Genomic DNA, 22,978 nt, shown 5'->3' with positions numbered 1-22,978 from the left:
CAGCTTGGTATTGGCACAAAAACAGACGGGTAGACCAATGGAATCGAATTGAAAACCCGGATACTAACCCACACATGTATGAACATCTGATCTTTGACAAAGAAGCTAAAAATATGCAATGGAATAAAGAAAGCATCATCAACAAATGGTGCTGGCATAACTGGAGGCTGGCATGTAGAAGACTGCAGATCGATCCATGTTTATCGCCATGCACAAAACTTAAATCCAAATGGATCAAAGACCTCAACATAAATCCAGCCACACTGAACCTCTTAGAAGAGAAAGTGGGTGGTACCCTTGAACGAATTGTTACAGGAGACAGCTTCCTGAACATAACACCAGTAGCACAGACAGTGAGATCAACAATTAATAAATGGGACCTCCTGAAACTGAGAAGCTTCTGTAAGGCAAAGGACACAGTCAGCAAGACAAAAAGGCAGCCCACAGAATGGGAAAAAATATTCACTAACCCCATATCTGACAGAGGGTTGATCTCCAAAATTTACAAAGAACTCAAGAAGCAAGTCTCCAAAACACCAAAGAATCCAACTAAAAAGTGGGCTGCATGGACGACAGCCTCCAAAACAATACAGAGAAACCCTGTCTCGTAAAAACCAAGACAAAAAAAAAAAAAAAAAAAGTGGGCTGCAGAACTAAATAGAGAATTTTCAATAGAGGAGTCTAAAATGGCTGAGAGGCACTTGAGAAAGTGCTCAACATCCTTAGCCATCCGGGAAATGCAAATCAAAACAACTCTGAGATACCATCTCACTCCTGTCAGAATGGCTAAAATCAAAAACACCAACGACAATTTATGCTGGAGAGGATGTGGTGAAAGGGGAACACTCCTCCACTGCTGGTGGGAGTGCCAACTGGTTCAGCCACTTTGGAAATCAGTATGGAGATTCCTCAGAAAAATGGGAATAAACCTACCACAAGACCCAGCAACTCCACTCTTAGGCATATATCCAAAAGATGCCCATTCATACAACAAGGATGTCTGTTCCACTATGTTCATAGCAGCATTATTTGTAATAGCCATAACGTGGAAGCAACCTAGATGTCCCTCAACCGAAGAGTGGATAGAGAAAATGTGGTACATTTACACAATGGAGTACTATTCAACAGAAAAAAACAATGGAATCCTGAGATTTGCAGGCAAATGGATGACACTAGAAGAAACCATCCTGAGTGAGGTAACACAGTCACAAAAAAGAGAAACATGGCATGTACTCTCTCATATATGGATTTTAGACATAGATCTGGGGAGTGCCAGACTACAATCCCATGGCCAGAGAGTCTGGGAAACAGAAACTTCATTCATACTGAGCTGAACTCAAGAAAGCCAGTAACAGAGAGAGAGGACTGATGACCAAAGGAGTTAAGACTGGACTGGTTTAACCCCAGAAACAGCTGACCTGACAAGGGTTAACTCTTGAATCCCAGGCTGATGCCTGGGATCTAACATGGGACTGATCAAGACCCCCTGAATGGGGAGTGAGGAGGCCTAGGTAATCTATCGAGCCTTCATCCCGAGTATACAAATGGACTTTGGACTCCCATCCAACAATGTGAGATGAACTCTCACCCTGAACTCTTGGGGGGAGGGTCTAGGCCCTGCCCTGGATGAAATGACAGTCTATGGACACCCCCATGGAGGGCCTCACCCTCCCTGGGGAAATGAGGGGATAATGGGGGAATTGGGGGCAGGACACGGGAGGAGGGGAGGGAAAGGGAGAGGGACCTGGAACTGACTTGTGAACCAACCATGTTTCTAATCTAAATTTAAACTAAAAAAAATTAATAATAAATTATGCTGATATTTATACCATTAAAAAAAACATATAACACTGTTTTATTGTCCAATTCAGGTACTTTCTAAAAACAACAATGCATATACACATACATACATACATACATACATACATACATACATACACACCTACATACATACATATAGCTGTTTGGTTATTTAATAACCCCAAAAAGAAAGGGCAAATTATTTTTCTGCTATATCTTTGAAGAATCTTACTAATGAATGCATTAAGGAGACAGAATAGTTACCCAAAACTAATTCTTAATGATAACACAGAAACAAGAAAGAATACCATCAATGGAAGAAATGTTTTTGGAACTCATTAAAACAGTAGGATAAGGGGAAAAAACAGAATTTAAAGTCTTATGCAAGGAAACAATGAGAAACCTACTATTTAAATATTTTCAAGGAACTTTGGGTCTCTGCTCCCTTCCTCATGGTCAAGAAAAGGAGGAAATTTAATAGGAGCAACTTAAAGATCATGCCCTAGACTTGCTAAGTTGACAAGATTATACAAGCATGTACCATTACAAACTTTATTCTAACCCTAGTCTATGTTGTCCTTCTATACTACTGCTCTACTGTTGTCAGCTTGATTCCATTCTTGCTAAGTTGACAAGATTATACAAGCATGTACCATTACAAACTTTATTCTAACCCTAGTCTATTTTGTCCTTCTATACTACTGCTCTACTGTTGTCAGCTTGATTCCATTCTTCATTTCCTTGCAATTCTAAAATTCCACATATACTACTTCAGTTTACCCCAGAAAATTATTTCCTTCAAATGGTTTCTCTACCTCACAATTTATTTTTCTTTTCTCTACCCTGCTACTATCTACAGAAAAAATATAACCTTTTATATATTTATATATGATATGTCCTTTCTAAAACAAAAACTATTTCATCTTCATTTGTAAGTTAGAGTCATCAAGTTAAAAAAACATGGATACATAAACCCACACTACAAAAATAATCTGTTGTCTTTCTCACTTTACTTATCTCATCCTTTAACATAAAAATAAGGGGCCTTTTTTAAAATTCTGCTTTAAGCATGATCTCAAACAGCCAAATTGGCCTTGAAATCACTATGTACAATGGGGCTACTTTGAACTCCTGACTCTCCTGCCTCTACATTCAAAATGCTGGGAGAATGAATTCTATGCCTAGTTAATGTGCAATTTTTTTTTACCTATGTGTACAGTTTGTGTGATTATTCCACATTTGTGTATGTCCTAATAGTAGCCAGAAGACAGCACTGGATCCCTTAGACTTTGCGTCATAAGCAGTAGTATGCCACCTGACATGGGTGCTGGAAATTAATCAAGCTCATCTGGAAGACCAGCAAGCACTCTTGACCACCTAGTTGTGTCTCTAGTTCCTAATGTACTCTTTATTTTAAACATAAAAAAAAAATCACAGTTACCTTCATTTTATGCTACCACACTCTTTGCAAAGACCTCTGATCAAGAAATTATCTTTACTTTTATCCTAGATGGCCTTTAAACAGATGACAGAATACATTTAAGGTAGCCACATATACATGGCTCAAATTCAACAAGTCTGAAACAGTTATACAGTTGTTGTTTACAGTGATAACCATTATCTTGAGGTTGGTATCATGTTGACACATGTTAATTACCTGGATAAGTTTCCATAAAATTATATATAATACTGCTTCATGTTTTTAACTTTTAAGAAATGGTATCACCTTACCCTCTCCGAGGAACAGATGGGAAGGGGGAGGGAGTGGGGGAAGCGGGAGGAGAGGAGGGGAGGAACTGGGAATTGGAATGTAAAAAATAAAATAAAAAAATCTGCAAAAAAAAGAAAAAAGAAATAGCAGCACACTATACTTGTGTGCTGATGCATTCAAGTTCAGTAAATGCCAAATCATATCCCTATGCATGGTTTTACCACCATTTAGTCAATACACTGTCCTTTCAGCGAATACTACCACTACTTCCAACACTACACTAAAACAGTAATGTTACAGTTCTCATATATGTATCCTCATATATCTTTCCTTAAATTTCTTTGGGTTTTGAGCACAGCAGTGAAAGTTTGAGAATACCTGTTAACAATCAGATATTACAAAAAAAACAAACAAAAAAGGAATGCTGCCTGAACAATAGCTCTGACAAATGTGAAAGAGTTCAAATTTTTCTGCCTCCTTATCAAACATCACTAGTATCAGAATTGAGTTTCTACCAATCTAAAGTATGAAAAGAGATCTGGCAACTTCTGGCTATTTGGACGAAGGTGCTTACCCTCAAGCCTGATAACCTGAGTTTGATGCCCAAGAAACCACCTGATAGAATGAAAGAACCCCTCAAGTTGTCTGCTGTCCTCCATATGGGTACTGTGGTACAAACCACACACACACACACACACACACACACACACACACACACACACACACACACACACACACACACACAGTCAATAGAAAAGGGAGAAGGGAGACCTGCCTCTGGGGACAGGAGCAGCAGAAGAGGGGGACAGAGAGACAGGCAGAGTAGGGGAGCAGGGAGGTGGGCAGGGCCCTTTAAAAAGGGAACAGGTAGTGCTCTTAGTGGCTGCAGCTGAGGGCATATGCTGTCAGAACCCCAAGGACAGGCCAGTACAGATGCCTGGATATTAACACCTATCACAGGTGAGATAAGAGTGGGAGACAGGAGAGTCCACAGAAGCTCACAGGTGGACAAGCTAGCACATTGTACTTAGCAGTGAACAAAAAAAACACTGTCTCAAACAAGGTGACAGGCAAGGGCACCTTGAGATGTCCTTATTTCCACACACACTGAGAATTCTGTTCAAATGTTAACTCCTAAAAACAAACTTTCTTATTAATCTAAAATAGCCCTGTTAAAGAATAAAACAATTTTAAAAATTAAAATAACCCTTTACTCTGCATCTCCTTATCTGTATCTCCCCTTTTCCTTATTTACTTACTTTTTAATCAGAGAACTTGATACACAACCTAAACTTATGATTATTTTTATTTTAGGTTTTTGTTTATTAAGTCTGCACACTAAAACATAACAGAGTTCCATCATTTCATCAAGAGTATTCTGCCTCAAAACACATGTTAAGGGGCAAAAGAGATGGCTCAGTAATTAAAGAGCACTGGTATTCCTACAATGAACCAGGTTCAGTTCCCAGCATTCATATGGTGTCTCAAAATCATCTGTAACTCCAATTCCAGAAAATCCAATGCTCTCTTCTGTCCTTTGCAGGTACCAGGCATGTACATGGCACACACACACACACATACATACATACATACATACATACATACATACATACATACATACATACATGACTAAACACTCAAATGAACAGAAATAAAATAAATAGATCTAAAAATCAATTTAAGCATGTTAAAAATAAGCAGCTCACATACACATTAATAAGTGTCAATTTAGCATTTTATTGAACTGGTTAGTTTCCCCCACTTTTTCTCCAGCTTTGTCTATGTTGTTTTGAGACAAGATTTCCCCTGCATGACCCTGGCTGGTCTGGAACTCACTTTGTAGACCTTGAACCCCTGGAATAGGCTGCCTTTGCCTCCCAAAGTGCTGGTATTAAAGGAGTACATCACCACACCTGGTCTCTATTTTTATGTCTAACATTTGCATACTGCTTATATCTAACTTCCTACCAGAGCTGTTTTTCAACAATAACAGGAGACACTGTAGCATTTTAAACAAGCATTTAGGTGCTTTGTGAATAAAAGTCCTAGCTGTTCTTCCAAGACGGGATTCTTCAAACATGGACTTTTTTTTTTTTTTTTTTTTTTTTTTTTGGTTTTTACGAGACAGGGTTTCTCTGTATTGTTTCGGAGGCTATCGGTCCAGCCTGGCCTCGAACGCACAAAGATCCGCCTGCCTCTGCCTCCCAAGTGCTGGGATTAAAGGCGTGCGCCACCACCGCCCGGCTCCAAACATGGACTTTATGAAATAAATGTTACTCAATGAAAATGGATATTGGATTTGAGTTTCTAAAGTTTTGTTATATCATTTATATTTTGAGTATTTGGTGCCAGCCTACAATCCCACTGCCAGAGAGTCTGGGAAACAAAACCTTCAACCAATGGCTGATGGAAGCAGAGGCAGACACCACACCACACTGAGCTGAACTCCTAGAACCCAGTGACAGAGAGGGAGGACTGATGAGCAAAGGGGTCAAGACTGGCTGACCTGAACAAAGGGGAGCTCTTGAATCCCAGACTGATGGCTGGGAGTCCAGCATGGGACCGATCCAGACCCCCTGAAAGTGGGTGTCAGTGAGGAGGCCTAGGCAATCTATGGGGCCTTATGTAGTAGATCAGTATTTATCCCTGGCATACAAATGGACTTTGGGTGCCCATCCCACAATGAGAGATGCTCTCTCAGCCTGGACTCTTAGGGGAGGACCTAGGCCCTGCCCTGAATGAAATGACAAGACTCTGGATATCCCCCATGGCAGGCCTCACCCTCCCTGGGGAACAGAGTGGGAATTGGGTGGGGGGCTGGAACTTGGGGGGGATGGGACGAGGGGAGGGAGAGGGAGCTGGGATTGACATGTGAAGCAACCTTGTTTCTAATTTAAATTTAAAAATAAAAAAATATTTTGGGTATTTGGAGAAAAATTATTATACAGTAACACAGTAACACCAATGGCAGTTTGTAGTCCTAAAATTTCATGCAATTTGAGCTGAATAACCTTATGGGATATAATCTAATAAATTTCCAACACTAAAAAATTATTTTATGTGTATAATTGGGGGTAGGTAGTCAAAGGACAAATTGCAGAAGTCAATTCTCTCCTTCCATCAGGCTTAGCAGCAAATACATTTATCCACTGAGTCACCTCACCAGTCCTACCACAATTTAGTGAGAAGAAATAAATAAGCCCTTCCTTCTTCAATCTACCTGGGTCATGGTGTTTTATCACAGCAACTAGGAAGTAATACTAAAGTGGACTATTGCTGTGACAGACCAGTTTTGAATGAATGTAGAAAATGTTGGGACTTTGGACCAGAAAAGCAACTGCATGCTGTAAGCAGAGCTTAAAGAGTCATGCTAGGTGAAGCTCAGAAAACAATAGTGCTGAGAGCTTTGTGGACTGTAAAAGCCCAATTCAAGAGACTTCAGAGAGAATCAAGGACTTAACAGGAACTGAGCTAGAGGCCATTCCTGTGATGTTTTGGCAAAGACTGTGGGTACTTTGAAGTCTAGTCCTATGAATTTGCCTCAGGCTAAGTTGAAAAGTAGTAGACTAATTTCATTGGGGGAAAAGATTTCAAAACAGCCTAATATTGACTCTGTCACATGGTTATTAGTAATCACTCTTGTGCAGTGATTACTACAACTGAAAAGAGCAGGTAGGCAAAAATACAAAATGTATAGTTTGAAGAGAAAAATAATACTAATAAATTTAATGTTGGAGTGAAGGCTAGTGCTGAAAAAAGGAAATTAAGGACAGTCATAATCCAAAAAAACAGAATAAAGGGAGTGGTACCCTCAAAGCAAGACTCCACCCAGCTAAACTTCCAATTTGTGAAAAGGCCTAAAGAATTGTAATCCTAAAACAGAACAAAAAGGAAAGCTGTTACAAATGTGATTCAAAGAGGCCAGGCTCCATCCCGAGCTGAATTTTGCAGTGTTGCATGTAGTTCTGGTTTCAGTCATGAAGGATATCCTAATAAAGAGGTTGTAGAATCTTCTTACATGGTTAAAGAAAGTCTCTGAGGCCAGGAATGTGCCAGGGAAGACCCTAAATGGAGGTCCTGAGAGACTGTAGTGTGAAGCTGTGACAGTGAAACCTGAATGGAGCCATAAACTCCAAAGATGCTAAAGGTACCGGAGCCATGGGCATCTGCTAAGGAGATTGGCATCTGCTAAGGAGAGATGCACAAAGGAAGTGAAATCAACCAAAGAGAGAGAAGTATGTTGCAAGTAGCAAAGCCAGAAGGGCAGAGCCTTCTAACCTCTCTGACTTCAGACATGGAGCTAGTCCTAAGACAAGCAACCATCCTCTTGAGGAGTTCAGCACCCTTGCAAAAATTATCCCAGCTGAGCTAGTTAATGGTTTACATGTAGGATTAGAGGCATGGAGTAGGGCACAAGATTTCTCAATATCCAGCTGCTCCCTATCATCTGGCAACACTGCATTTGGCCCAGAGGAGGAGTTAAGAGTACATACAGTTCACCGTGCTGTTAATCCCAGCACTTGGGAGGCAGAGGCAAGTGGATCTCTGTGAGTTCGAGGCCAGCCTGGTCTGCAGATCCAGTTCCAGGACAGCCTCCAAAACAACACAGAGAAACCCTGTCTCAAAAAACAAAACAAAAAAAAAAAAAAAAAAAAAGTACATATACTCCAAGGAAAGCTATAGTAGAGGTTCTATCTATGCAGCTACGGGGAAACCCCCATCCCTGGTAGGTTTTCTAGATGTGGCAGATTTGGGGAAGAGTCCCCACACTCCTGTAAAGTAACCCTTCACCTGGACTTTGTCAGGAAGCCCAAGAAATTCATTAGTTTCTCTAAGAGAATTTGGCAGGAACATTACTGGGGGCAGAAGATGCTGGGACATATTTGAAAAGCGCTTTATAGCAACAGAACTACAGAACTTGGAGCTTGCCAAGGAAGATAGGACACCAGGCATTCTCCAGTAAGCCAAGATCACATGGAAATACTAGGATTAATAGAAACAGGTTAATAATTAAGAGAGAACTAGCCAATAAGAAGCCTAAGCCATCAGCCAGTTTACAATTAATTAGCCTGAGTGTGTTTATTTGGGACTAAAGGGCTGTGTGTCCTGGATGGAAAGAAACTCCATCTTCAATTCCCAGCGTGCCCTCTCTGCTTCCTGTTTGTAGATGAAGATGTAATCTCTGAAGCCAGCAGTAGTGGCATTTGCCTTTAATCCCAATACTTGGGAGGCAGAAGCAGGTGATCTGAGTTCAAGGCCAGCCTAGTCTACACAGAAAAAAAAAACCCTGTCTTAAAAAACAAAAAGTGAAAAACAAATTTTAAAAAAAATGTAAGCTCTGAGCCGTTGTTCTTTACCATGCCTGCTGCCAAGCATCCTAATGTGATAATGATGCACTCTTAGTCCCCTGGAACCATAAGCCCCAAACAAACCCTTTATTCTTGTGGTAGTTTGAAAGAAGTACACAGTAATAGAGGGTACTCAAAAGCCCATGCTACTCTCCACACAAACACACATTGGTATGAACACCTAAACATACTTATGCACTCACCATACAAAAAGAGAAAGAAAGGAAAACAAAAAATATCCTAGATATGCAGCCCGAAAATTCTCAATTCTGATACTCTCAGCAGTACAAGATAAAATAATCAACATACAAAAAAAAAAAAGAAACAGCTCTTTTCATACACCGTTAATAAACATGCTGGAAAAAATGAAATTGGGAAGCAATTTTATTCATAATAGACTAAAAAAGGAGATGAATAACTACAATGAAAACTTTATATTGAAGACACTAGAATATGAAAAGATGTCTGTGTGCATAGATTTAATTAGTATCATGGGAAGAGAAGATGACTTCGTAAGTACACGCTTGTGACACAAGTGTCTCAGAGTTGAGATCTCCAGAAGTCACATTAAAAGATGAACAAACATGGCAACCCACTTGTAATGCCAGCATATGGGCAGCAAAAACAGAACCTCCAGAGCAAGCTGACAATCCAAACTAGCCAAAACAAGATCCAACTTCAGCAAGAGAATCTACCTTAATAGATAAGATGAAGAATATAACTAAAAGAGACACTAAAGCCTATATACAAATTCACATCCATACCCACACGAACTTTCATACATACATGCATGTAGACCTTGAAAACATACGGAAAAAATTAATACTGTAAAAAAGTCTTTGTTAGGAATGGAGAGATCACTTGCTAATCTTCTGGAGGACTTAAGTTTGGTTCTCAGCACCCATTTCAGGCAGTTCACAACTCCAACTCGAGGAAATCTGACACTCATACTTGCCTCTGTGGGCATCTGTACACAAGTAGTATATATTCATACCAAACACACACACACATGCATATAAAAATTTGGCTTTGTTATCAAAAGTGAGCTACATATTTAATGCAACTATAACCAAAATATTAGGGAGAGAATTTCAGAAACTTCAAAATATTTACTCCTTCTAGTAAAACTATTAAAAACTTTTTTAGTTTTTTTAATGATGTACACATATGTATATATGCACATATGGGTATGTACTTTAAGACACTTTAGGACTCCTTATTCTTTCTCTGAAATTCTACTCGACCTCCTTTTAGCATGTGGCTGCTTACCAACCTTCCAGCCTAACTCAGAAAGTTATAGTTTTCTCTCTTCATTTTCTTCATCTCCTTCCTCCAGGCAGCTTTCTTGCCCTTGGATTTTCCTTTTAGACTCTAATAAAAATTTGTTCTCAAGTTTTTTAAAGAGGGAAGGGGCTTTTTACAATAAATGTCAAACTGTTAACTGCTGAAGTAGGCAACAGATCAGGAGGACTGGGCAGAGCTTAGCATTTGTGAGGCTAGACAGGATTGGAGGAGAAAACAGGAAATGATAAGTAACAAAATAATATATATCATTAAAAATACCCAACAGCAAATTTAGAAGTGAAACAAAATAAAACAGTGAGTTTGTTCATATTTTATTTTTATCCTAAAATTTATTTCAGACTACCTTTCACTGAAGCACTTCTTTTGATATGTCTTAAAAATCAGAACTATGGTGAACACATCCATAGCTACTTACAACTTCCATAAAGTCTCACATTTGGAGGTATTATTGAAAAGATATACTTAATTGAGGCAGGACAGTAAAAAAGGAAAAATTAACAGGGAAGCAGAAATAGAAAGAACCCAAGTACCTTGGATCTAGTTTATTTTCCAGTTGCCTAAGACTCAAAAACCTTCTCAATTAATCCCAGCAATCAGGAGGCAGAAGCAGGCAGATGGACGACCTCTGTGCGTTCAAGATCAGCCTGGTCTACAAAGTTCCAGGGCAGGATCAAAAGCTACAGAGAAACCCTGTCTCAAAAAAAAAAAACTTGCCACATAAAGACATCTTAAATACGGATGGATGTCTGAAAAAACAAACTATGCTTGCTTAGGAACGAAATATCTGTAACCTTGTGTTTAACTGTATTAGCACTCCTCTCTTAGCCCTAAACCCAAACAATACACCTCACAGAGAAACTTTGCAATTTCATCTTACAAAAGCAATCTACCTTAGGGCTGGAGAGATGACTCAACAGTTAAGAGCCCTGACTGCTCTTCCAGAGGACTGGGGTTCAATTCCCATCACCCACATGGCAGCTTACAACTGTCTAACTTCAGTTCCCAGGGATCTGACACCTTCACACCAATGCACATAACATAAAGTTAAATTTAAAAAAAAGTAGCCAGGCAGTGATGGCACACACCTTTAATCCCAGCACTCAGAATTTTTGAACTTAAAGCAAAGTTGTAGACATTGTAAACTCCATTCATAGAAACTTATAAAGACACAATCACATACATATACACACAGCTATTATAAAGATACAGAAAGTATATTCTCTCTAAAAACTTACACTTGTGGCTCAGAACATGTACTGTATATTTCATACATGTCCCTCTCCCTAAATGTCTATTATTTTAAAATCTAAAGCATATACTCTCCCTTATCATTACTTAATAAACTCACTAACTTTGCTTTACTCTATGGCATAGTCAAGAATTCAACTTTACTTTAGTGGGATATGGAGAGTGTGAAATTCAGGCTACTGGAGTCAATACTACAAAATGAACATCAAATATTAATATTCAACACCACTTTCCACATTTTCACACATATCCATAGAAATATAGCACTTATTTGGGATGATGACCTAAGAACATCTTTCAATTCAAGTGGTCTATCTGTGGAGCACATGCTTCCATAATGGGATATCTGCAAGTGGTTAGTTGAACTTTCAGATATGTATACTGTTAAATCACTTCAACAATTTCAGAGATATACTCTATAGACTCACATTTGAATCTTCAGTACATACAATTAGGAGAGACATTCAAAGTCTTGTGAACTGACTGTTTAACAACCACCACTGTCCATTTTGGAAGAAGTCTCGACTATCATTTTTAACACCTGCTGATCTTTCAACTGCAATTATAATTCTTTATTTTTGCTCAGTTCTTCCACACAATCAACATTCCGAGACTCAAAAAGAAAGCATGGAGTGGGGGGTGAAAGGCAAAATAAGGAAAGAAATGAACAAAATAATTTCAAAAAGTACTTTTTTGTAAAGGGCAGGATACATAGTAAACATTTTACCCTTTTGGGAACACAGAGTCTTTCACATTAAGTTTTTTGTTTGTGTTTTGTTTTATAGCCCTTAAAAATATGAAAAACCTTTTTAGCTCTCAGACAGGATAAAAACAGGCCACCAGCAGGATTTGGCTTGTGAGCAGCAGTTTGCCTATCATTATAATAAAAAGCTCCAGCATGGGGCTAGAGAGATAGCTCAGAGGTTAAGAGCACTGACTGCTCTTCCAGAGGTTCTGGGTTCAATTCCCAGCGACTACATGGTGGCTCACAACCACCTTGAATGAGACCTGATGCCCTCAATAAATAAAATAAAATAAGAGCTCCAGCATGCTATTTTAGTTATCAGTAGTATGCAGTAACTTCTCCAAAGGTGGTAAAGCCTGTATAAGGCAACAGGAGCAAATTATGCTATCACAGAGGAGAAATTCTCCAAGCTAAGAGCAGTGAAGAAGGCAAAACATCTCAACCAAGAACAAATTTGGAACTTTGAGAAATGAAAAAGAAACCACTGTGGTTCAAGCCAAGAAAGAAAGTAGTAAAAAGATGAAGTCAGAGATACAAAGATCAGATTACACAGTTCTTTGTTATCTGGGGTTCCGTTCTTAGGTATAAGAGGGCACCAGCAAGATGACTCAAACAGGTAAAGGTGTCTACCACCAAGCCTGACCTGAGTTCAATTCTGAGACCCAGAAGGCTGAAGGATCCTGTAAGTTGTCCTCTGAACTCTACTGTGTGCCCATGTGGGCACACATACATAAATGTTCTTAAAAATTAAGCAAATGTGCTGGACATAGGTGGCGCACGCCTTTAATCCCAGCACTCGTGAGGCAGAGGCAGGTGGATCTCTGTGAGTTTGAGGCCGGACTGGACCGACAGCCTCCAAAACAAAACAGAGAAACCCTATCTTGTAAAACCAAAAAAAAAAAAAAAAAAAATACTGAGAGTTGCCTTTTCATACAAATAGTAGAAGCTAGTAAACAACAAATAACATTTAAATTTCTGAAAGGAACAAATTGCCAACACAGAAACATAAACTCTGAAAAATATTCTTTATACATAAAGATTAAAATGTTTATTTTTAGACAGATAAAAGTCAAGAGAATCAATACCAAGTCATAAAATTCAAGAATGTAAAAAGAATTTTAAGTCATTAATAACAGAAAGAAAACTGTCAGACAGAATTTTAAATCTGCAGGAAAGAATATCCTAGAAATACTGGGAACCATACAGCTACATCTACTCGCATTGCTTCTCTTCACTATTGTAGCAGAGATGTCAGTGTCATGAAACAAGAAAAAGAGCTGAAGTCCTAAAGAGGAAAAAATAAAAATTATCTTTAGTGTCAGGCAGTGGTGGCGTACACCTTTAATCCCAGCACTCTGGAGGCAGAGGCAGATGGATCTCTGTGAGTTTGAGGCTGGCCTGGTTTACAGAGAGAATTCCAGGAAGGGCTCCAAAGATACAGAGAAACCCTGTCTGGAAAAACCATAAGAGACAGAGAGACAGAAAGACAGAGAGAGACAGAGACTACATATGAACATTGGACTCTCCAAAAAATTAAGGTTTCAGGCTGGACAGACGGAATTAGCAGTTAAGAGTGCTTGCTGCTTTTGCAAAGCACCCTAATTCATTCCCAGCACCCAAGTAAGGTGTCTCACAACTGCCTATAACTGCAGCTCCAGGGGATCCAATGCACTTTTTTGACCTTGAGGGAAATTCTTACACTGTAAGTAAAGTAAAACCTAAAACCCTTCTGTCATCATCTAGGTTTTAATTTGTTCATTCTTTGTGACCTATCTACTCTCATAACCAAGCAATTATACTCATGTGCATTTTTGAAAAATTATCTGCAAATAAATGTGCTATTGCTAGATATAAGTATACTCACCATTCTACCATTTGTCTCATAAGAGCAAGAAACTGAAATCAACTCAAATGTTCATCAAAATTAGAATGGATAATTGGCATATAATTTAATGGATCAATTTACCACAATGAAATCTAATAAATTATGACTAACTACAACAATCTGGAATTAATTTTGCAGTTATACTAAACTCAATTTCTTAATCACATAAAATATACACAGAGTTATTCAATTCATGTGTTTAAAACTAAGAAGAGGGGCTGGAGAGATAGCTCAGAAGTTAAGAGCGCCAACTGCTCTTCCAGAGATCCTGAGTTCAATTCCCAGCAACCATATGGTGGCTCACAAGCATCTGTAATGAAATCTGGTGCCCTCTTCTGCCCTGCAGGCACATATGCAGACAGAATGCTGTATGCATAATAAATAAACAAATAAATGTAAAAAAAAAAAAAGGCTAAGAAGAACTACAGTATTTTAAGAATACACTACTGGCATTTAAAATCTTGAAGGATTGGGCCAAAAGCAAGCATAGGGTTCTAAATTCATTCCTTCTCACCAGGAAAAAGAAAGGAGAAGGAGGGGAGGGGAGGGGAGGGGAGAAGAGAGGAGGGGAAGAAGCAAGTCAAGATTATATTCATAAATTTAGGAGAATGGTTACTTCTACAAAATATTGACAAAGTAAGATAGGAAAGGGTATTTCTGGTTTGCAGGTCTAGACAATAACACAGAAATACATCAAAAACGTTTATAAACAATGTTTTATACATTCTCAAACATTCACATACCTGTGAATGGGAAAAAGTAATTGCACATGACTACTAGGATAATTTGTGACTGGCCATATACATGTGTACATGTGTGTGCAGGTTTGTACAGTGCATGCATGTAGACATCAAAGGTCAAACTTGGGAATCCTCCCTCAGGTCTACCCATCCTTTAAAAAAAAAAAAGGCACCTATGAACTCAGAGACTGTGGCAGCACACAGAAAATCTGAATTGATTTAAATCAGATGGGGGTCCCAGTACTGAGAGGGGAAAGTAGCTCCAACTCCTAATGAAGAATTAATACCCACTGGCAAAAGAAAAATCAGTTTTCTCCAATGGAATGTCATGGGTACATCAACCAACACTCCAGTTCCGATCCTATGCCCAGGAGTAGTTAGTTGGCCAACATAAAATGAACTCAATGATGTTTCTGTGAACCTTTTGTTTCATTTTGCTTTGTTATGGTTTTTGTTTTTTGTTGTTGTTGTTTTGTTGTTGTTGTTGTTTTTGTCTTGCTGATCTTTTTTGAGGTGCATTTCTTGCCCTGTTTTTTTGGTTTGTTTTGTTTATAGAGAGAAAGAACATAAAGGCTGGGTAGGTAGGTAAGGAGTTCAGAAGGGTCTGGGAGGAGTTGAAGAAGGGGAAAAAACATGATTAAAATAAATTATATGGCCAGGAATAGTGAGTGAGTGACATACATCTTTAATCCCAGCACTGGGAAAGCAGAGACAGATCGATCTCTTTGAGCTGGAGGCTAACCTAGTTTACATAATTCCAGCATAGCCAGAGCTTTAGTGAAACCTGTCTCAAAAAAAGGAAGGAGAGGGAGGGGGAGGGAGAGGGGGGAGGGAGGGAGGAAGAGAGAGAGAGGGAGAGAGGGAGGGGGGGAGAGAGAGAGAGAGAGAGAGAGAGAGAGAGAGAGAGAGAGAGAGAGAGAGAGAGAGAGAGAGAGAGAGAATGAATTAATAGAATATATGGAGAAAACTTGGGTGTCAGTAAGGAGGCCTAGGCAATCTATGGGACCTTGGGAAGTAATTATCCCTAGCGTACAAATAGACTTTGAGTGCCCATCCCACAATGAGGGAGGCTCTCTCAGCCTGGACTCTTGTGGGAGGGCCTAGGCCCTGCCCTGGATGACATGACAGACTCTGGAGATCCACCAGGGAGGGCCTCACCCTCCCTAGGGATCCGAGTGGAGACTGGGTGGGGGATTTAGGGGCCTAGTGGAGAGGGTGGGGGAGGAGGGGAGGGAGAGGGAGCTGGGATTGACATGTGAAACAAGCTTGTTTCTAACTTAAATTTAAAAAAGGAAAAAAATTGAGAAAATGAGAAATAAAGGACAGAAAAAGATTAAAAAGAAACTTTTAAAATGGATTTCTTACTGTCCTTAGGCCTGCCAATTAGGCTAAGCTGCTTGACCAGACCACCACAAGGATTTGCCTGTCTCAACCTCCCTAGTGCTGGCATTAAAGTACACTTACCATCTTTTTTTTTTTTTTAATAAATTCTGGGAATCAAATTCAGCTTGTTTGCATGGGAAGTACTTTACCAACAGCTACCTACACAGCACCTCCACCTCACTATAGTTTAATATAACTAAGCCTGGTATATAATTTTGGATTTTGTTTGAACTCAGAGATCTGCCTGCCTCAGCCTCCCGAGTGCTGGGATTAAAAGTGTGTGCTGCCACCACCCAATTTAGTACATGACTTTCCAAAAACATAGTTACAATTTTTTTATATTCTCCACAATGTTGATCACTAGAGTAAAAGACAAGTGTGGTCTAAAGGGTTTGTTCCCTAATTTCCATTGGCTAGTCCATAACAGTAAGGTCTAAAGTAGTTGTATCATAAGTTTCCCTTCCCTCTCCCTTTACTGTATGTTTCTGATCTCCCCTTGTACAATATGCATCTCAGAGGTCTTCATATACTCTGAATAGGCATACAGCAAATGATTCAACTCTATAATCTGAGTGGTTTAAGACAAAAGGGAGGCAATAAAAATAAGGACAAAAGAATGAAAAAGACCATAGGAAAGAATTATGTACTTTACAAAAAATTTCCCAAATATCAGGTTGTTATTTCCAATGCTTCAACTATCCAGGCAGCATAAGGAGAAAAGTAGGAGGCAAATTATCTATTACCCTTTCAAGCCCCCATTATCTTTTCTTGTTGTTGTTGTTGTTGTTGTTGTTTTTTGTTTTGTTTTGTTTTTCGAGACAAGGTTTCTCCGTGGCTTTTGAGTCTGTCCTGGAACTAGCTCTTGTAGACCAGGCTGGTTTCCAACTCACAGAGATCCACCTGCCTCTGCCTCCCAAGTGCTGGCATTAAAGGTGTGAGCCACCAACGCCCAACTCAAACCCTATTTATCATTAAACAACTCATATCCACACTCTAAAATCTGAAGACAAGAAAGTATCACTGGGCCAGGCAGTGGTGGCGGTCTTGAAAAACAAAAACAAAAACAAAAAAAAAAAAAGAAAGAAAGAAAGAATCACTGGGTACCTAAGAGAGAAAGAGAGAAAAGGAGGAAGGGAGGAAGGGAGGGAGGGAGGGAGGAGGAAGAGAAGAGGGAGGGAGGGAGGGGTAGAAATAATGTTTATGTGCCAATAAAAAAGTCTCTAGAAACAGACTGAATGCAAATTTTAAATCAAGCACAAAACAGCATATACAGTATGCTAATTTGAGTGTATAAACAAGAATTTGAAAGAAAAAATACTACATAAATGAGATTCCCAAGTTTATCTAACCATATGGCTTCTCCTTTGTACTATGCAACTATTTTACATAGTGAAACAATAGAATTAAATCAATAAAGAGAAATGAATCCTAAGATAAAAACTAGACATCAATACATATCAACTAGCACCAATCACACCAAGAAAATAGAGTACTATGTATTCCAAACAATATATCCTTACTAAAATATACTCCACTGACAAAAGGAAAAAGAATTTCAACTTTGCTAAATACTTTTTTAAAGATGTATTTTATATATAGTGTTCTGCCTGTAGGTACACCTGCATGCCAGAAGAGGGCACCAGATCTCATTATGGTGGTTGTAAGCCACCAAGTGGTTCCTAAGAATTGAACTCAGGACCTCTGGAAGAGCAGCCAGTGCTTTTAACCTCTGAGTCATCTCTTCAGCCCCAAGTACTTTATTTTGAAACTACAAAGAATCAACAATTATTAAAAAGGATTACAGAACAAAGTACTAGTATGTTGTGAAAATATAACTCCCACAAATTAAGTCTACTTGATTATAGGAGTAAAAAAGGTAGTTTTAAAGTGCAAAGTTATAGCAAATACCACCCTAAACACTGTTAAACTTGGATCACCTAATATACGCCTCCATTCAGGCCTGTCCAACCTTTTAAAACTACAACACCATGTTTCATCTGCAAGTTCATGCTTGAGAACTTCTCAATGGAGTTGTCAAACAAAAAAAGAATTTTTGGTTAGACTGAAGTCATAGCTATCTTCATACATGTGGCCCACAATCTGGATGATACATATATATCATACACAATATATACCAACTCCTATGAAAGATTTTTGCCCAAAAATTAGCATAAACTGATCAAGCCTTAAAAACATATCCTCCAATTCAAAAATAGACACCAGAAAAGAACAAGTTAAACAACATCCAATGAAATGATTAGATAACTCTAAAAAAAAAGCCATTTTTCTGCTCTTCCCAAGGCAATTTCAGTATCGTGGAGAGGACATTTCAGTATCTTGTGAGAAGCTGTTCTCAAGTAAAGAGTTAAGTGATCTAAAAGCAAAGAAAAATTTGAATTCTAATTTAAAATTTTTATTTTTAACAACTGAGAAATTTCAAATATAGACTGAGAATTAAAATTTTTAGGCCGGGCGGTGGTAGCACACGCCTTTAATCCCAGCACTCGGGAGGCAGAGGCAGGTGGATCTCTGTGAGTTCGAGGCCAGGCTGGACCGACAGCCTCCAAAACAATACAGAGAAATCCTGTCTCGAAAAAAATTTTTTTTTACTGGAAGGTCAGCAAGATAGCTCAGTGAGTAAAGGTACTTGCCACTGAGCTGGTAACTTGATCAGTCTCCAGAACCCACAGTAGAAGAGAATCAACCTCTGTGGATATCCTCTGACCTTCACATGCATGCCATGGAGCACAAACACAACAAATTAACTAACTTCTGGAGAATTATTATTGTTCTAAGGTTTTGGTAATGGTAAACACACATATACACACACAATTAAGTTTTTTTTAATGTTTTCCAAAGTATTTTGAAGCAAACTTGTCTTGGTATTTGTCATTTACCTTCAAGAAGTTCAGCAAAATATACACACAGATAAAGAACAATCCAGTAAATCACAGCACTATGGAAGGCAAATAGTTCTAACTTTGAATATAGACTGCAGATATGTTCAACCTTTTTATTCTCCCCTTTCCATTTTAACTTTGTTTGTTTGTTTCTCAAGACAAGGTTTCTCTGTGGCTTTGGAGGCTGTCCTAGAACTCTCTTTGAAGACCAGGCTGGCCTTAAACTCACAGAGATTCGCCTGCCTCTACCTCCCGAATGCTGGGATTAAAAGTGTGAGCCACCACAGCCAGGCCCATTTTAACTCTTCAATGTGAGTTTTTATAATTTAAAAAATTGGTGGGAGCTCATCTGTATGAGTTTCCATTGTCTAAGAATAAGACTCCAGTATGATGGGAAATAACAGTGACCAGTACAGTAGTGAAAGCTATGTTTGAGGGAAATCTAAGTTTGGAACTTGAAGATGATAGTCAGAGGTTCCAGTTAGAGTATAGGGAAGAAAAGTAGAGGTAAGAGATTCATGGAAAGAATACAGTGTTGATGAAAACAAAAAAAAAAAAGTGGTGGGGGCAGAAGAACTAAAAGAAAATAAAGTTGCAAACATTCAGGAAAAAGTGTGATTGAAAAAAATCACTTATGAAGATGTCTACAGCCTCCTGAAGAACTTTCTCCCTTACATAAAAAAAAAAAGAAGGGAGAGAAAGATTACTCAGGCCACTATCAGAAGATCGATAAGAGTAAGCAGATTTCAAACAAATACTTAACACTCTACAAACAGCAATCATACTAAAATCTGTCAATGATTTAAGGAATGTCTGTTACTGCCAAACAGAACACATCCAATAATGACACCTCACCCATAAATACATTCTAATATCCATTAATCCTATATACTGAGTGAGATAACAAGAAAAGCCCTCCCTTTTCCCATACCCCTTTAGAAGAAATCTCAATTCATATCCCTAGCTGGCCTGAACTCACTGTGTAAACCAGGCTGACCTCAAACTTGCAGCAATCCTTCTGCCAAGTGCTAGGATTGGAGATGTGTAACACCATGCCCAGCAACACATTTCCTTCAAATATTTTGAACTGTAAAATACAATAGCTGAAAGATAGATTGTAAATTACCCTAATATTTACTTCTGTTAACAACAAAAAACAGTAACAAAAAAGCCACTGTGATTAGTCACTTACCCTACAGAAAACTTTTACATACTCAACTCTAGCCAGGCTTTGTGACATTCACCTTTAATCCCAACTGCTATGGTCCAGGTTTGTAAACAGCCTTGGCAACATACCAAGATCCCACCTTCAGCTTGCAGTGGCCCAGACCTTTAAATCCCAGCACTCAGGAGGCAGAGATAAGTGGATCTCTTGAGAGTTCAAGGCCAGCCTAGTCTACAAAGTTAAGTTCCCAGACAGCCAGAGTTAGAGACACCCCGGGGGAAGAGGAGGGAGTCCCATATTCTTGGCTCAGCAGTGGTGATACACATCTTTAATCCCAGAGACAGGGGTACCTCTGAGCTCCAGTTCCAGGATAGCCAGGTGGCTATACAAAGAAATCCTGTGCCCCAACCCTAAAAGTCCATATTCTTTCTACTTAATTAGACAACATGGATTTAAGATTGACAGAAAAGCCTAAATAAGGGGAAAATATTTTTAAAAGAATACCTACATATTCAAAGAACTATATATACCTTATGGTTTAAGAAAAGTAACAATTATTGCTGGTAGTGAAAAAGAAGCAATTTTTTCCAAATTTAGCTGTCTAAGATACAGAACAACTAGTCCTTTTCCTCATTCTGAGGAAAATTATACTTCAGTTGCCTCCTGGATGACCCCACTACCAGAATACACAACAAAATTCACATTAAAACCCGAGCTGTGGTGGCGCACGACTTTAGTTCCAGCACTCAGGAGGCAGAGGCACTTGGATTTCTGTGAGTTCAGATACCAGCCTGGTCTACAAGAGCTATTTCCAGGACAGCCTCCAAAGCCACAGAGAAACCCTGCCTTGAAACACCCCCCCAAACCCAAATGCTAAAAAATTCTGAAAGTACTTTGCATGTTTACCATACCTATTCTAAGCATGTTCACCATCAAAATTAATAAGTCACTTTCACCAAATATACTTCAACTTATCTAATCTTTTAACACTCTAACCAACAAATCCTTCCAAATACAAACATGTGCTATAATTTTAGTACTATGTGATTTTAGTTTGTCTACTGCATAAAAATAGAGTAACTTGTGTTTTTATAAGTTATATATGTTCTCTCTACAAAATCAAATTCCTACCTACCATGCTTATTTAAAGATATACTCAAAAACTGGGTGTGGTGGAAAACACCTATAAACCCAGCACTTGGGAGGCAGAGGCAGGAGGATCTGAGTCCAAGGCCAGCCTGATCTACAAATCCAGTTTCATGAAAGCCAGGACTACACAAAGAAACCTAGTCTCAAAAAAAAAACAAAACAAAACAGAGAAACCTACATGTTAAGAGTTATCCCGCTGGGCACTGGTGGCGCACGCCTTTAATCCCAGCTCTCAGGAGGCAAAGACAAGCAGATCTCTGAAAGTTCAAGGTCAGCCTGGTCTACAGAGCCAGTTCCAGGACAGCCTCCAAAACAATACAGAGAAACCCTGCCTCGGGGGAAAAATTATCCCATTTAAAATAAGATCCTTGGGGCTGGAGAGATGGCTCAGCAGTTAAGAGTGCTGACTCTTCTTCCAGAGGCCCTGGGTTCAATTCCCAGCACCCACCCACATGGCAGCTCACAGCTGTCTGTAACTCTATTTCCAGGGGATCTGATACCTTTATGCACATAAAGTAAAGTTAAATAAATTATTTTTTTAAAAAATACTCACTCCTTAAAAAAAATAAATAAGATCCTCTCAGAACTGAATTAGGATTAGAAGAAGGCATAATGTAGGTTGGAGAGGGCTAGCAATATTCCATTTTGAAGTATCGAGTACTGGCTACATAAATATATACACTTGATGAAAACTCACTGAGCTTTTATTATATATGTACTTTTTTGTAACAGCCAATTTACAACAGTTGAACTGTCTCATGGTACAACAGCAGTATTGTGTCACTAACCTATGGCATTACCAGGCTTAGTTATATATATATAATATATATATATTAAATATATGTTTAGTTTACACTGGTTTTATCAGAATGTTACAATTTCATGGGAAGCTTACAGTGTTTAAATACAGACCTATAATTCTAACACTAGAGAGACAATAACAGGAAGATTTTGATTTCAAGGCCAGCTTGCACCCTGTCTCTAAATAAATAAAAACAAGAAAATAGGCTGGTAAAATGGGCTCCTTTGCTGCCAAGCCTGATGACCTGAGTTCTAACCCCCAAGAACATACATGGGTAGAAGAAAAGGACTCCTTCAAGTTGTCCTCTAACCTACACAAAGCCCATGTGTGCCTACAAGCACACATACAAAATAAGCAATCTCCAATCTAAATGCCTGTGTTATTATATAGATAGTACTTATACTATCCCCTTTACAAAGAAAGTAAAACCTAGAAAGGAAAATAGACAAATAATTAGGTGACTTCCATAGAGGGCTTTCACAGACATACACACTTTAATCCAGGAGGAGTTAAAAGAAAGCTTCCTAAAATAGATATACCTGAACTGAATCCTGGAGGTCAGATAGGAACTAGCCAAGCAAGGAAAGGGTTGAAAGGAAACAGACCGTGTAGACAAGGAAACTAAATTCAGTAAAAATGCATTAAAGAATTCAAAGGAGACAGCAAAAAGAAAGCTCAGGCCACTGAGGTAGGAGAATGTGTCAATGTTCAAGGCTAGCCCATGTTCAAAGCTAGTCCATGTTCAAGGACTGTCTCAAAAACACACAATCCCAGCACTCAAGAGGCAGAAGCAGGCA

The 22,978-nt window shown here is 38.9% G+C and overlaps 1 protein-coding gene across 2 annotated transcripts in view; it reads right to left on the bottom strand.

Moving 5' to 3' along the window:
* The window catches only part of Myo9a (myosin IXA), a 56,933-nt gene that overhangs the window by 28,153 nt on the left and 5,802 nt on the right, over positions 1 to 22,978 (bottom strand). The window lies entirely within an intron of this gene.

Source organism: Mesocricetus auratus, unplaced genomic scaffold, assembly GCF_017639785.1.
Source record: "Mesocricetus auratus isolate SY011 unplaced genomic scaffold, BCM_Maur_2.0 Super-Scaffold_100022, whole genome shotgun sequence".
Classification (NCBI taxonomy): domain Eukaryota; kingdom Metazoa; phylum Chordata; class Mammalia; order Rodentia; family Cricetidae; genus Mesocricetus; species Mesocricetus auratus.
The sequence above is the reverse complement of the archived record's forward strand: the minus strand, read 5'-3'. Positions and strand labels throughout refer to the sequence as shown.